Source organism: Ipomoea nil, unplaced genomic scaffold (genome assembly GCF_001879475.1).
Source record: "Ipomoea nil cultivar Tokyo-kokei standard unplaced genomic scaffold, Asagao_1.1 scaffold1596, whole genome shotgun sequence".
Classification (NCBI taxonomy): Eukaryota; Viridiplantae; Streptophyta; class Magnoliopsida; order Solanales; family Convolvulaceae; genus Ipomoea; species Ipomoea nil.
The window spans coordinates 43,102-59,523 of NW_017618024.1; the positions used below are offsets into that span (position 1 = coordinate 43,102).

The 16,422-nt window shown below is 36.5% G+C and overlaps 1 long non-coding RNA gene across 1 annotated transcript; it reads right to left on the reverse strand.

The window, feature by feature from the left end:
• Positions 1–679: 679 nt before the first annotated feature.
• Positions 680–6,833, reverse strand: LOC109190949. Its single transcript, XR_002055830.1, has 3 exons — positions 6,821–6,833; positions 839–1,239; positions 680–748 (listed from the first exon to the last, which is right to left on the reverse strand). It is a non-coding gene; the product is annotated as an uncharacterized LOC109190949 (long non-coding RNA).
• Between the last annotated feature and the right edge of the window lie 9,589 nt (positions 6,834–16,422).

Sequence of the window (16,422 nt, forward strand, 5' to 3'; positions counted from 1 at the left end):
AAATTTTCTTCCACTATCCCGAACTGTGCATAATGGGGATTTCAACCCACATTTACAGTACAAACACGGCTCGTATTGGAGAGTATAATTGCGATTCGGAATTTTTGGAGAACTTGAAGACGACCTTGAATTAGAAAAAGTCATTGCAGTATGTTTCTTCTACACCTGCGAATAGAGTTTCTGTAACAAGAAGAGAAATAGATGAACAATAAGAGTTTGAACCAGTGAAGAAGAAAGGCAAAGAAGACACCGTATAGAGCTCCTAGGGTTTTTGGAATAAAGAAGAGAAAGAAGAGCGAAGAAGAAGAAGAAATGTCGTCTGATTTCGTTTGATTTAGGGATTTCCTTCAACTAGGATATTTAGTAATTTATTTAGGGCTTTGGGTTTTTTTTGGTAATCATTTTACACGCTGGAAGAAACCAAAAATAAGAAAACAAAAGAAGACTGCCAAAAAATGCCACCTAAGTGAGCCACGTCAGCGAGCAACCGGAAGAAGGGATGAGAACCAGCTACTCGGTGAAATTGGAGTGATTTGTGCGGTTGAATGGAGTGATTGAATGTTTTTTAGGTTGAGTGGTCTGATTGCACTTTTGCGTTACGTTCAGTGGCCAATTTGGCCCTTATTCCTATAATTAATACATAATAAATAAACATAAACATACAGTATTAACTTACATAGTCAATTATATTCTTATTGCATCTTGTTTTTCTAATCAATCACAGGATCCAACCTCATCTTTGACATATCTAAATCATATAAAAATACAAACATTAAATAAAGAAATAACAATAAGAAAATTATAATATTTAAAATAAAGTAATGATTTTGATACTCACCCACGTCAAGTTTATACATCTCTCAAACATCATGCTCAACTAAATCAGTCATTGAAATGACATTTTCTTCTCGTAACCAATCTTGAGTGCACACAAGAGCTTGTACAATTTTAGGAGTTAATGAACTCCTATAAGTATCAAGCACACGTCCACCGGTGCTAAATGCAGATTCAGATGCGACAGTTGATATAGGAACTGCCAATACATCACGAGCCATGCATGAAAGAATGGGAAATCTATGAGCATTTTCTTTCCACCAACGGAGAATATCAAATTCACCACCACCATTCTGAGTATCAAGCTCTTCATTGATGTATTTATCCAATTCGTTTTTTTGCTGCCCAAGTCCAATTTCAACCAAATACTTTTCAAAGTCAGTTACAATGTTTAGTGGACTATCACTATTCAACCCATCCGCATTAGTGGCACTCGTTGGTTGAGTAAAATTGCTACCCTCACCTTGTGAAACTTTCACCAACCCATGGTATTCAACAAACAACTTACTAGTCGCATCTCTAATGTTAGAAGACAATACTGAAGCTTGATCAGGTGAATACATTCTCTTGAAACAAAAATCAGCAAACACATATTTCCTTCTAGGGTCAAGAACAGTTGCAACATAAAGTATCATATTCATCCTCTCAACATTCCCCCAATATTTGTCAAATTTCTCCTTCATTCTTTTAGCCATAGCGCTAAACTGTTCGTCATCACTCTTAATCCAATCACACAAAGTACAATACAATTCATAAATTTCGGGAAAGTAAACATTGCTAGTCACATATGTAGTTCCGGAAACTTTCAATGTGAATTCATAGAAACGTTGCAAAAACTTGCTCACTTTCCTAACATTTCCCCAATCCTCTTCCTTGGGTGTGCCACCATTCAACACAAGCTCATGCTTATAATTGTGGTCAATCTCTTCAAATCTCTCAAATGCCCTTTCAAATTTTTGGGCCGCATCTAACATCAAGTAGGTAGAATTCCATCTAGTGCTACAATCCATGCTCAACAAAGATTTAGATTGAATTTTTTCCAAGTCTATACATTCTTTAAACCTATGCAATCTAGCCGATGATTGCCTCACATACTTCACTGCGGATCTAACACGAGCAATTGATTCATTCACTTCCTTCAACCCGTCCGTGACAACCAAATTAATAATGTGTGCAACACATCTCATGTGAATATATTTGCCCTCTAAGATAGTTCCACTAACATTGTTCAATTTCCTTTTCAAGTATTGAGTAGCCACATCATTTGAACTAGCATTATCCACGGTAATTGTGAAAACCTTGTCTATTGCCCAATCACGCAAACATTTTTCAATCATCTTACCAATATCCTCACCTTTATGACTATTAATTGGACAAAAATTAATTATTCTTTTTTGCAAGGTCCAATTATTGTCAATAAAGTGACAAGTAAGACACATATAATTTTCCCTTTGTAATGATGTCCAAGTGTCAGTGGTAAGTGATACCCTAAGTGAAGACATATGGATAAACTTAGACAAATTTTGCTTCTCATCCAAATACATACCATAACAATCCCTAGCAATAGTCCATCGTGATGGAACCTTAAACCTTGGACAAGCAATAGACAAGCATTTTTTAAAACCCTTAAATTCAACAAACTTGAAGGGGATTTCATGATTTATAATCATTTCAACAATGCTCCTTCTAAGTGCCTCAGCACTATACTTCACACAACCTAGTGATCCTTCCCCTTCAAGCAATTCAGTTTGGCTAGGGTCACTACTAGCACGGGGCATTTTTGGACAGCTTCTAACATGGGCTTTTAGTGAACTAGTGTCGTTCAATTTAGGATCAGCAAACAATTCTTTCTGACAATAATTGCATCTAGCTTTTTGCTCAAATTTCTCATTACTAAATTTAGTAAAATGCTCCCATACCTCAGATCTGTGTCGGCTAACATTTCTTTTCTTAGATTGATTTACTTCCTCATTAGCCTCCGTTGCAACAGTTTGTGCAATCTCTGGCTCTTTTTCAATTGAATCATCATCCATATTATCATCCATATGCATCGATCTCATTGTTAACATCTATAATTAAAAGAATAATTTAATACTAAAATTAAAAACTGAAAAAATTATTTATACTGCCAAATTAGTCTTCTTTAAATAAATTGAATTGTTAAGTTTGATTGCTTTGATGTCTCTTTGGATAAATGCAGAAATTAATACTACATACATACAATGATACAAGATTGGAGTAAAAGTAGGTTCCCAATTGGCAAACTACTGATGTAGACTACTAGACCATACTATCAAATTGTTCATACTGCCAAATTGTTCATAATTTAATACTAAAATTAAAACTAAATTCCTAATGAAATATTCATACTGCCAAAAATCCAAAATTAAAAGTTCATACTGCCAAACTTAAAAATTGAAAATTTTCATACTGGCTTAGAGTTACTTCCATTGTTAACCATTTCATACCTTATCATTTTGCAGTTTTAAATTTTAACTCGAATAGATTGTTAACTATATTTTAATATAAATTTAAAGTAAACAAAAATTAAAAATTGCCTTGAATAAATTTTTCAGTTTTGGAGCCTGATGAATCTGGATTTCTGGAGCCAAAACACTGCAAAATTTTTAAAAATAAATATCACTATGATTTTGTTTATATAAATGAAACTAGTGAACTGTGAACTACCAAAGACTTCAAATTCAACAAATATAAATTATAAAATTAGTATGTAACTTACCTTGAGAAATCTGGGATGAGTGAACTGAACTGTGAAGGGCTGAAGAATCTTAGGTGAGGCTGACTGGCTGGCGATGCGACGACCGGCGAACAGCCGAGCGGTGCGACGACCGGCGAGGCGGCGCTACTATGCGGTGAGGCGAGGGCTTTGACCGGAGAGATAGCGGCGCGGAGGCCGGAGAGGGACGGTAAAGACTACGAGAGGAGCGGCTGCGTTTGTGGTTCAATGGATTAGGGTTGTGAATTTGCAAATTGCGATGTGAGAATGAGATTAAGAGAGAGGGACGGACGGATGGTAAAGGACTTCTAGTCTTCTACACGTGTCTACAGTCTACCCACTATACTGTCTACTATAATACATTAATACTAATATACTATCTAATGTCTTAAATTAAATTATATAATTATATTATATATATATATATATATATATATATATATATATATATATATATATATAGTGTCGGTTATTCGGTGATCGCGGTTTTGAACCTACAATAACCGCTAGAATAACCGATTACCCGAATAACCGATATTTTTTTTGCTCTCATAACCGATGACCGACCGAAAACCGAAAATTTCGGTCGGTTCGGTCTTCGGTTTTATCGGTTTATCGATATTTATGCTCACCCCTATAAGATTACATTATCTGAGTCAGAATCTGCATAGTCTTCAATCATTTTTGAAATACAGTCTGTCTCTTGATCTGCACCTAATTTTGAGCAGTATGTAGCCACAATATTCTCATCATTGTAAATTTTCATGACAGAAAAACCAAAGCCATAATTCTGCTTCTTTTCCTTCTTGATTATAATCTTGAAAACCATTGTCTTTCCAATCATTCCTTCCACTTCTGTAGGAACACCAACACCTTCCTAAAGAACAGAAAAAATGTAGAAAAAGTAGCAGTATGTTAGGTCTAAGTATCAATAGAAAAAATGTAGAAAAATATTTATATACTTTACATGTTTGTAATTTGACAGCAAACTATCTGCTGTGATGCCAACAAGTTCTGAACACTCCCTATCCCACAGCAGGAAGGGAGCTTCAGTTGTTGCATCTGCGACCCTAACAATGACCCTGTATCTGACTGCACCATTTTGCCATGTTCAATGGCACGTACTACAGTATAGTTGTCCATTGGATGTAGTTAGCTTTCTATTACATCCACTGCCTTTACATGAAATGTAGTACCATTCCCCACGACCTTCAATTCCAGAAATCGTGGCAGGAACAAAGAAATCTCCACCCTGCTACCATATTTGCATAGTGCACAATAAGTTTACTTATAATTAATAATTAATAATAAGATTAGAAGTATATAAATAAATAAATAAATATGTAAATAGTAAAAAAAATGCACCTCTGTCTACTTATACAAATCTGAAATTGTAGTCATGATAACAAAGCCAGATATAAAGTCTTGTAGATCAGTTGTTTGTGAAACAATAGAGGTAGTACTTATACTCCTAACAGGAGTGCGTTCCTTTTGTAACCTATTAGTGAATAACATGTTTTTTTTTTTTTTACAACAGATATGGGCATAACTGATAGTATTGATTTGTACATAAATAATACATGCTTTTCATACTTGGCCTTAAATTCTGTAATTTCTGAATAACTGTGATTAAACCACAGTTTGGTTGCATCGTAGGAGCTTGTAATTCTCACCTCGCCTTAAATGAACATAGATTTGTATTAGAATTTAAATTAAAATTAAATAACAACAATTTATGTGAACAAACTTACCATTGACAATTTTAGACCTACACAGTTGTATTAAGAAAATTAGGGGCTCTTCCTGGGTTGTATTAAAATATGGGATCATTGCTTCCACATGATCGTCCCAGATTGTGCACTTCAGTTGTCTGTCCCTAATAGGTCGAGATTGAGCATTAATTACAAAATAATACTTTAATAGAGTAATTATAATTGAATTACGAATTTGTATTAGTTAATAGCAGTGGTATGGTTTTAGGTTAGTACTTACTCTGTGTCCTCTATTAAAAAATCCATAAGACGGAACTGTTTACCGGCAATTAGCTTCTCCACTGGTGAATGAATCTCAACAATACGACCTATTATGTCTAGTTTAACATAGAAAAACATTGAATTAAAGTATGAAACCAAACATTGAATAATAAAAAATTTAAAATTAACAAAAAAAAATTGATGACACAAAGAAAAGTATATACCAAATAATTCCTTGTCATTTAGATCTTTTGCATCCATCAATGACTCAAACGACTTTAATCGAAACATGAAATAAGGAAAGTTGTTGCTTTTACATTCCTTAACTGTGGTAGAGTAATTGAACTTTATAAGGTATTTGTGGGTGGATGTTTTGTAGGTGTAGTAGTTGGTCACTACTAAAAAGTTCTTGATGGAATAGACTTTTCTCTCAATGAACACAGTGCAATACTTAGCAACATCTTCCCTGGAAATAGTTCCATGGATGTAGGTCCCCTATATAACACCAATAAAAATGTAAAAATTAAAAAACAGGTTGAATATTTTAATATAAAATACCGTATTAAACTTACCTCTTGATCATGGAAGAGTAATTCCTTGCTCTTACTGGCCGCTGCTCCCCCACGTAATTGAGGGACTTCATAGGTTCTCACCAAGCGCACCCGGATAGCTCTCCGGGTGTGCATAGGACTAACTTGGGATGCAAGAATGCATTGAGAAACCATTTTTGCAGATTTTTTTTTTTACAGAGTTTGTTTCCTCAGAAAGTTACGTTGGTGAAGAACACTACCGGATTAGTGCATACTTATATTAATTTTTTGAGTAGCAAGTGTGCCTCTCCATTAATGCAACGTTATTAATTTCATTAGAGTATTGAACAATTTTCAAGGATCATTTCAAAATGGGTCTATACATATTCTGCAATTAGTATTAGGAAAAACTTATTATTATATTATTACATTCTTTTATATATATAGTAGTAATTGTAGTAATTGTTTTAACATTTGTTCGAATCGTTGGAATCCGCACAGCCGCATAGTTTGTTTATCAATGAATCGGCATATATACAAAGATTATATATATATATATATATATATATATATATATATATATATATATATATATATATATATATATATGTGTGTGTGTGTGTGTGTGTGTGTGTGTGTGTGTGTGTATATATATATATATATATATATATATATATATATATATATATATATATATATATATATATATATAAAATCTTTGTATATATGCCGATTCATTGATAAACAAACTATGCGGCTGTGCGGATTCCAACGATTCGAACAAATGTTAAAACAATTACTACACATGGAAAGTCGCAATGCTTTTTGAATACATGTCTATGTTATTTGCATTGTATATATCTTGAATCAATGTTATTATATTAAAATTGTTTTTGGAAATAATCACGTTGATACAAAATAACTGCGGCTGTGCGGATTCCAAGGAGTATAATAAAAAATAAAAAATTCAAAGAAATGTTAAAACAATTAATACACATATGGAAAGACGCAATATTAGTAATCTAATGGCTTTATAACTCAGATTCCTAAAACAGTTGAAACGACGCCGTAATATTTAGGCAGAAAAATGACATGGCAAAAACATTTTGCTATTATATAGAGTAAGATGGTGACTTGCAATATAGCTTTTAAATTTAGACCTTACTCAAAATAGTTTAGCTTTTAGGAGTTATGAGCTATGAAGCATGGACTTCAAGATTGCAGGTTTAGAAGAGTTTGGTGATGCCCGCCTTGGTGCATTGGTGTAATGGTGTAATGCAAGTGGTTAAGATATGTACCATTTGATATTTGAACAAATCCACTATTTAAAAAATTTTATATAGTTTATCTTCAGTTGTAACTCTCTTTTGGTGCATTGGTGTAATGCAAGTGGTTAAGATATGTACCATTTTATATTTGAACAATATATTTTAGTTCTATTAATCTATTTTTATGTATTTAAGGATTCAAGACTTAACAATGTAACATAACATAACATTTGATATTTGAAAAATATATTTATGTTTTCATTAAAAAACGGGGTGGGGAATCCTCGTCCCCGAAAAATCCCCGCGGGGACGGGGAACCCGTTCCCCACCCGCCCCGCCCCGCCCCGTTGCCATCCCTACCTACACTCACATGGTGGTAAAGTTGTTTAGAACGGTGCTGGTCAGAGCATGGAAGCATATGTGGACTACATGATAGTCAAAAATCACAAGGCCATCTCCCACGTCGAGGATCTTAGTGAGGTATTTTCCATTATGAAAAAATTTAATTTACGATTAAATCTAAAAAAGTGCACCTTCGCAGTCCATGGGGGAAATTTTTTGGGCTTTATGGTCACTATGAACGGAATAGAGCCGAACCCAGAAAAGGCGAAGACCATCCTTGACATGGAGCCCCCCGCGTTCCATAAAGGAAGTCCAAAGGCTCAACGGATGACTAGCGGCCTTAGGCCGATCTTTATCGAAGTCAGCCGAGCAGTCACTCCCCTTCTTCCAAACCTTGAAAAAAAAACAAAGGGTTCGAGTGGACCTCAGATTTCCAAAAGGCTTTTGAGGAACTAAAAAAATATTTGTTGTCACCGCCCTTGCTTGCAAAGCCAGAGGCAGGTGATACCTTACTCTTGTATCTGGGTGTGTCACAGGGCACGATCAGCTCCGTGCTGGTCAAAGAAGAAGGAGGGGCTTAGCGCCTCATCTATTACGTAAGCAAATCTCTGCATGATGCCAAATTGAGGTACACCGAGCTAGAGAAGACCGTATTTTCCGTCATTACCTTGTCAAAAAAACTAGTACATTACTTCCAAGCTCACCATGTCCATGTGCTCTCGCATCAGCCGCTAGGGAACTTCCTGCGAAATACTAAAAGCTCAGCCAGGATGGCAAGATGGGTCATGCACCTCAGCCAATTCGACATTGAATTCAGACCAAGGCTAGCCATTTAAAGGTTAGGCCGTTGTAGACTTTATAGTGGAATGAACGGCCCAGGAGATCACGGAATAGGTCGAGATCGAAGAAGGAGGGTGGTGGACTTTGTCCATGGACGGTTCTTCTAGCAGCAAGGGTTGCGGTGGAGGTGTGGTGCTCATCACTCCAGAAGGATTTCGCGCCTGTTATGCATCCGATTCCACTTCAAGCTATCTAACAATGAGGCGGAGTATGAAGCCCTCCTCAATGGGCTATGAGTGGAAAAGGTTCGAGTTTGGTGTAATTCAAAAGTTGGTAATCGGCCAGGTGACGGAGGAATATGAGGTCAATGAAGGTAGCATGCAGAAGTATAGGGACGTGGTGCTGAAAACTCTACGCAAATTTGATGGGTATGAGATCCACCAAGTGCTATGAGAGCAGAATGCTGACGTTGACATGCTCTCCAAATTAAGCACTGGAATCACCAATTACATCCGTAAGATCGCTCGACTAGAAGATCTAGAGACTTCAAGCATTGATGTCTCGTGGGTTTACCTTGTGCAGGCTAGGAAGTCGTGTTGGATCGACCATATTAGGAGATACAAGGCAGATGGCTCTTTGCCGGAGGACGAGGAGGAGGCGAAGTTAACAAGACCACGGGCACCTAGCTACATCATCTTGGACAATAAACTGTACAAGCGCTCCTATAATGGCACGCTTCTGAAATGCGTGTACCCGGATGAAACCGACACGCACTAGGGGGCATACACTATTGCGCAATGCATTGTGTTGCAACAGTTCTTTTGGCCCAAAATGTGTAAAGATTGCGCAGAATATGCCAGTTAGTGCCCTAAGTGCCAAGAATTCCAAACGCTACCGGGTCAGCCTGCAACCAACTACACCCTGGTGAGTACGACAATTCCTTTTTCAAGATGGGGAATTGACTTAGTAGGGGCTCTTCCCACAGGATCCGAAAGCAGAAAGTACATCATTGTGGCAGTTGATTACTTCACTAAATAGGTAGAGGCTAAGCCCCTGGCAAGCATCACAACAACTAGGTGCAAGAAATTCGTCGAAAAAAATATTTTATGCCGCTTCGGTGTTCCCCTCCAAGTGATCAAAGATAAGGACCGCCAATTTGAAGCAAGGGAGTTCTCGGAGTTCTTAGCAGAGTAGGGATCAAGCATAGCCGGGTAGCAGTATCTTACCCTCAATCAAACGGACATGTGGAAAACGCAAACAAGACCATACTTGACGGTTTCAAGAGAAAATTGGAAGTAGCTGGTGGAGCTTGGGTAAAAGAATTGGACAGTATCCTTTGGGCTTATCGCACGACACCGAGGAGGGCCACTGGTGAAACTCCATTTGCTCTCACTTATGGATTTGATGCCCGGGCTCCGGTGGAAGTGGTCATACCTAGTAGGAGGGTGGAGGAGTATTGGCTCATCATTACTAGGGAACCGTTACGAAGCAGAAGAACGTTATAGACTTTAGGATAAATATGAGACCCTTCATTAAGAAGAGGACAAGCTGAAGACTTGACTCAAATTTTAGCAAACATATTTCTTTCCAATATATTCCGGTAACATATTTACCGTCAATACATTAAGTATATACTCCCTCAGTCCTGATTTCCTTGCCTGATTTTCTTTTGGGACGCATTTTAAGTTAAAAAATAATGCAATTCGTTTTCCAATTTTTCCCCTATCTTTTCTCTCACCTTCCACTCACAAACCCACTAAAACATTTTTTTTTTAGAAACAAACCCACTAAAACATCATCAGATACTCTCACACCTTTTCATTCTCTCGTTTTTTCCTCTTAATTTCTTCTTTAGGGATTCTTTCTTCCATGGAGATTTTGAGATCTACATTGCCATACTTATATTGAAGATCTACATCACAATACGTATCTTTTACCTACTTTGTAGAGATTGAGATCAACATACATCTTCAACATATGAATATGGAGTTTGTGAAGAAATTGGAGCAATGAGTCTTGGAATCTTACAATCCTTTTACATAATTGATACCAAGGTTAGTGTTCTACACTCAATCTATGTGTTTTCCTACAAATAGTAATTTTGAAGATTAAAATCTTTGTAAAATTATTCATAGTTATCATTCAATCTAGGTTTTTTTTTTTTTTTTTTTTTTTTTTTTTTTTTTTTTTTAACATTGAGTAAATTAAAATGAAATAAATTTTGTTTGAATATCTAAATTAAAATTACAGAGCACTAAATTTTTGCTGCTGTAATTTTTTATTTATTTACTTGATGATTATACATAGCACTCTTTTTTACTCTTACTCTATACTTCTCAAAGAAAAATCAGTTTGTGTTTATATATATAATAGGATCACCAAAATTGAAAAAAATCGCGGCAATATATTTCCACAAAAAATTGAATTGACATTTACATATTAAAATAATCTACTACTCCGTAGGTTTATTTTATGGTCAATAGACTATTTAGTATACATTGTGTGTATGTATGAAGCATTTCTTTTTCAGAGTACTTTAGAGAGAGATTTTCTGTTTTAAAAAAAAAAGTTTTTTTCTGCTTGTGTTGTGTACTTAAAGTGCGCCAATTTAATGCTTAAGGTGCGTTCCTTTGCACAACTGCACGGGAACCCCTCCCCGCACCTGATCCCTTCCATATATATATATATATATATATTCAAAAAATTAATTGTAATAATTAAAAAAAAATAAACAACTCATGTTTACTTGTAATTATACTATTATTATAGTAATTATTAGCTTGATTAATAATTATTAGTCAATTACACTAATATCTGTGTAATTATTTTTTTAAGTACCATAATAATTATTATGAAAATATACTAATATTTTGCAATTATACTATTATTATACCTTTAGTATAAAAATATATAGAGAGAGATTAGCATAAAATTATCATAGTAATTACATGGAAGAATGATGATTATTAGGACTCATGTATTTAAGTCAGTTTATGATTTCTTATCCCAGTCATTTTGTGACTCTTCCTTGTATATATTTTATTGTCATTACTTTTTGTAGTGATCTTAATTTAATACAATTAATTCAGTTCTCATATAGTATCAGTTAGCTAGAGTTTTCAACTCCCATGATCATCATAATCCTACCACCAGAATCCTCCTGATTGCATATGCTGCCATTCTTCGATTGCGAATTGCGATGGCTAAAAGAAAAACCAAAAACTGATTTCACAAGATAAATATGATGGGTTGTGTGCTAAATGTTAAGGAATCGTGGGTGACGAGCAATTCCCCTCTGTCTCTGATTCATCATTGATTGGATAACGTGACTATGATAAAAGCCATTCTCCGTTACCACGTCAACAATAATAAAAAAATCAACAGCAGCTCAGAATTGATGGCAGATTGGCAACAACAGTGTGTCTCTGGACAGAGCCGAGGCAGTCAGCATCGAACTGAGCAACACGACAGTCGGGACTTTAATGTTCAATGTCAAATTTGTAATGGTTTCGGTCACACATGAGCTAATTGTTTTCGACGCTATGATGATCAGTGTCAAATTTGTAATGGTTTCGGTCACACGGGAGCCAATTGTTTTCGGCGCTATGATGATCAGTGTTAAATTTGTGAAGGTTTTGATCACACGGGAGCCACTTGTATTCGGCGTTATTCAGGGGCTCCGGATCCTCGGGCTAATTTGGTGTTTCAAGATGGCTTTGGTGCTAACACCTCATCAAATTCTCATACTTGGGTTCCGGACACTAGAGCCACAAATCATGCAACTCTAGACATAGCTGCCCTTTCTACATCGGAGAAGTACACTGGTAATGACACTTTGCGTGTCGGTGATGGTATGTGTCTGTCTATTAGTCGTGTTGGCTATGCTACTTTTGATACCCCTTCTAGGTCTTTTACAATGTCTGATATATTGCATGTTCCTGATCTGTCTACCTCTTTATTATCTGTTCAACGTTTTGCATCAGATAATAAAGTATTCTTTGAGTTTCACCCCTCCTTTTTTTGTTGTGAAAGATATCAATACCAAAGAAATTCTGCTTCAGGGCAATAGCTCTGGGGGGGGGGGGGGGGGGGGCTATACACGCCACCGTTGCCAAGTTCGTCTCCCTCAGCGTTTCTTTCCGCTCGTGCCTCTGCATCAGTTTGGCACAATCGTTTAGGCCATCCTCATCATCGTGTCCTTAGTCGTATTCTTCAGTCTTGTTCGGTTAGTGGGACTGGTACTATTATTCATTGTAATAATAGTTTATGTAATGTGTGTCAATTGGGTAAGTCTGCCCGTTTTCCCTTACCACGCGTTGTGTCTTCTAGTTCGAATATTCTTGATTTAATATACACAAACATTTGGGGTCTAACTCCTATATTATCTACAAATGGTTATCGTTACTTAGTAATCTTTGTAGATGATTATTCTCATTACACGTGGTTCTTCCCTATGAAATTAAAGTCTGATCTCTATGTCATATTTGATAAGTTTCGTGTTCTTGTTGAAAGGTGTAACACCCCACTTTTCTTAAACCTTATTATTAGATTTAACCTTGAAAGATAAACTAAGCCAGCGGAATAAACTTACTAAACAAACTTAATAGAGGTGTCACCGCCACAATCACCCTTCACGGTAATTGCACAGGCAAAGGTTAAACAAGCTAAACCATTCAAGTCTTACTAGCATTAAAACAAACTGGGGGATAAGACCCCGGTGTCCAGCACCATCAAAACAAAAGGGAAAGTCAACTACAAGTCTCAAAAACAACCATCAAGAGTTTAGACCACAACTAGTTATCTATGCTAATCTAGTCTAACTCGTACTCTCTCACGAAATGGGTCCACCTGAAAGGGGTTAACAAACAACAAGTGGAAAACAAACCCGTTAGCACGAAGCTAAGTATAACGTCACTCAACCCTGTAAAGTACTATAGTATATACTTTTGGAAAACATTTGTTTCACATACTTAGATCGAGTATTCCCAATCACTTAAGCAACAATTAAACATGCTCAACAAGGTTTCTATATGCTTGCAACCTAATTATCAAATAGGCATGCTTTCTCAATTACTTAGCTTATCAACAATCTCATACTTTCACATACTTAACTTAACAATAATCTCATATCAACATATATCTCAGTAAGCAATCTCATGCTAACACATAACTCAATAAGCAATCTCATGCTATCATATACTCAATAAGCAATCTCATGCTATCATATAACTCAATAAGCAATCTCATGCTATCATATAACTCAATAAGCAATCACATGCTATCATATAACCCAATAAGCATATCATGCTATCATATAACTCAATAAGCAATCTCATGTTATCATATAACTCAATAAGCAATCTCATGCTATCATATAGGAATGGAAGACAATATAATGCCATGCTTCTTATCTCACTTCTATGCAACACGTGCAAATCGTTTAATCATGCAATAATATGAACATGATGTTTTAGTATAAGTATAGATAGATATACATATACACTCTTTTGTAAAAAGAATACTTTTTCTGTGGAGGTTTCTTAGAGTCACAATGACTCGCTTTTCTCTTCTTTTCTAGAGTCTCAATGACTCGCTTTCTTTGAGTCGCAATGACTTGCTTTCTTTAGAGTCGCAATGACTCGCTTTCTTATACTCGTGGGCGAGGTAGGACTTCACCATAATGTGAATGGACCTATCTGTGCTCCGCATCTAGCCGACCTAATACTCATCTCACCCACAGAACCACTCTCTTGGTTCTTTTCTTTAACTCTGTGGAATCAAGTATCGAACTATCAGCGTGCACACCCCCTAACTAGGATTCCAAGCCTGGCGGACAGTTTCCAACCTAGTAACTCGGGAATATCGACCTCGTAACTTCATATCGGACCGCAATGTTCGTTTCTTTCTTTACTTTCTTTCTTTCTCTTTTCTTCCGAAAGGACATAGTCCTAACGGGCCTCCAAAACCTCTGATTACTCACACTAGATACATATAGATATAGCTCATGCATTTCAACTCATGCAACACTTTACTTATGCAAACTTATGCACATAGCTTCTCAACAACTTCTCTTTTCTCACAAATTGGAAATCATTTATCATGCAACTACTCAATGCGACTAGATAATGATTTTCCAATATAGATATAAGTTTTTGAAAATAATACTTAGGCTCACATTGGCCACTTATGCACTTTGAAACATGATATGTTCAAATATGCACTTTACTGTAAAATATGCTTCCAATCTCCTTTCACAATGAACTCTCAACAATTGTCTAATCATGCTTATAAATCATAACTTAGCAAATCTTCTTTGGCAAACACTTAGCAAGTATTCAACATGCACTTGAACTCAAAATACTCAACAAAACTCATTCACTGTAATCTAGTATTCAAGAAGGACATGCTCTGCACACTTCAACATTTAATATTCTTGGCAAAATTCTCAACAAGTCATAATAGACATTTTAGGCATGCTTTTCTAGCAAAACTTAACAAATAGAGTTCATGCTTCTTAGTCTAACAATTAAACAATTGTTATGCTCTTCAAACAAATAACTAAGTCTGATGCTTCTCATTTTTATTCACTGTAAACATACTCAGACAAATACTAAGCATGAATCATTTACAATCCTACTGTAAAATGCTCATTTCAATTCCAAACTCAACCAAGTCAAATTCTACTAGTGCGTCGTGATGATCCCGAGTGTCCGAGCCTCAAGGGCCCGCGAATCCCGGTCCGAAACGACACGTAGGTGAGCTACAAGAGCCCGGCCACTGCACAAATTTTTCCTAGCGGGGCTTGTGTCTTCCTAGATTATCCTGATTCCTTTAAGGGGTATAGGTGCATGGACTTACCATGTCTTCCTAGCGGCCCTGGACGGAATCTATTCTTCACCATGATGTCATCAATCCTGCATGGGATTTTGTGCATCTAGATCTGCCGCTAGAGCCCATGTTGCCCGGCGAACCCGTGCAAGCTGATTCCGTGCAGCCTACGTCATCCTCGGTCGAACCTGTAGAGATTGCACGGCGTCCTCGTGGCAAGTCGACGAGACCAACCAGTCCGCACCCACTCCATGGCGACTCGCAGTAAGTCTCAGGCTCCTCCTACGGCACTGGCTACTCAGGTTTGTCCTATGGAACCTACATATTACACTCAAGCTGTTAAGTATCTTGAGTGGCGTGAAACTATGGACCAAGAATTCAATGCTTTACTACAGAATTAGACTTGGTCCCTAGTTCTTTCCACCACAGGTATGAATATTATTGGGTGTAAATGGGTGTTTCGCACAAAAAGGAAGGCTGATGGCACTATTGAGAGGCATAAAGCCAGGTTAGTAGCAAAAGGTTTCAATCAGGTTCCAGGTCAAGATTTCTTTGATACATTCAGTCGAGTAGTGAAGCCCACAACTGTAAGGCTTCTATTATCCTTAGCTTTATCATCTGGATGGGTTATCAGGCAGCTAGATGTCCATAATGCTTTTTTAAAATGGAAATTTGGATGAAACTGTTTATATGAAGCAACCCCCTGGTTATATTGATGCTAGTTTTCCACACCATGTATGCTTATTAAAACGTTCACTATATGAATTAAATACGTTTACACACGTTTTTAATATCCATTGATTTTCAAGCATCAAAGACAGATGTCTCTCTATTCTATTTCTCTCAAGATTCTGCATTGGTTTATTTGTTGGTATATGTTGATGATATTCTTCTAATGGGAAGTGATCAGGCTCAAGTTACTCACTTACTCTCAAAATTGCCTGCCACTTTCAAGATTAGAGATCTTGGTGAACCAATTTTTTTCCTTGGCATTGAAACTGTTAAATGTGATGATGGAATTCTATTGTCTCAAAAACGATATATGAATGATATTTTGAAACGTGCTGGCATGGCGGAATGCAAACCTCTCTCTACTCCTATATCTGTTTCAAAAATTGTTACCTTTAGTG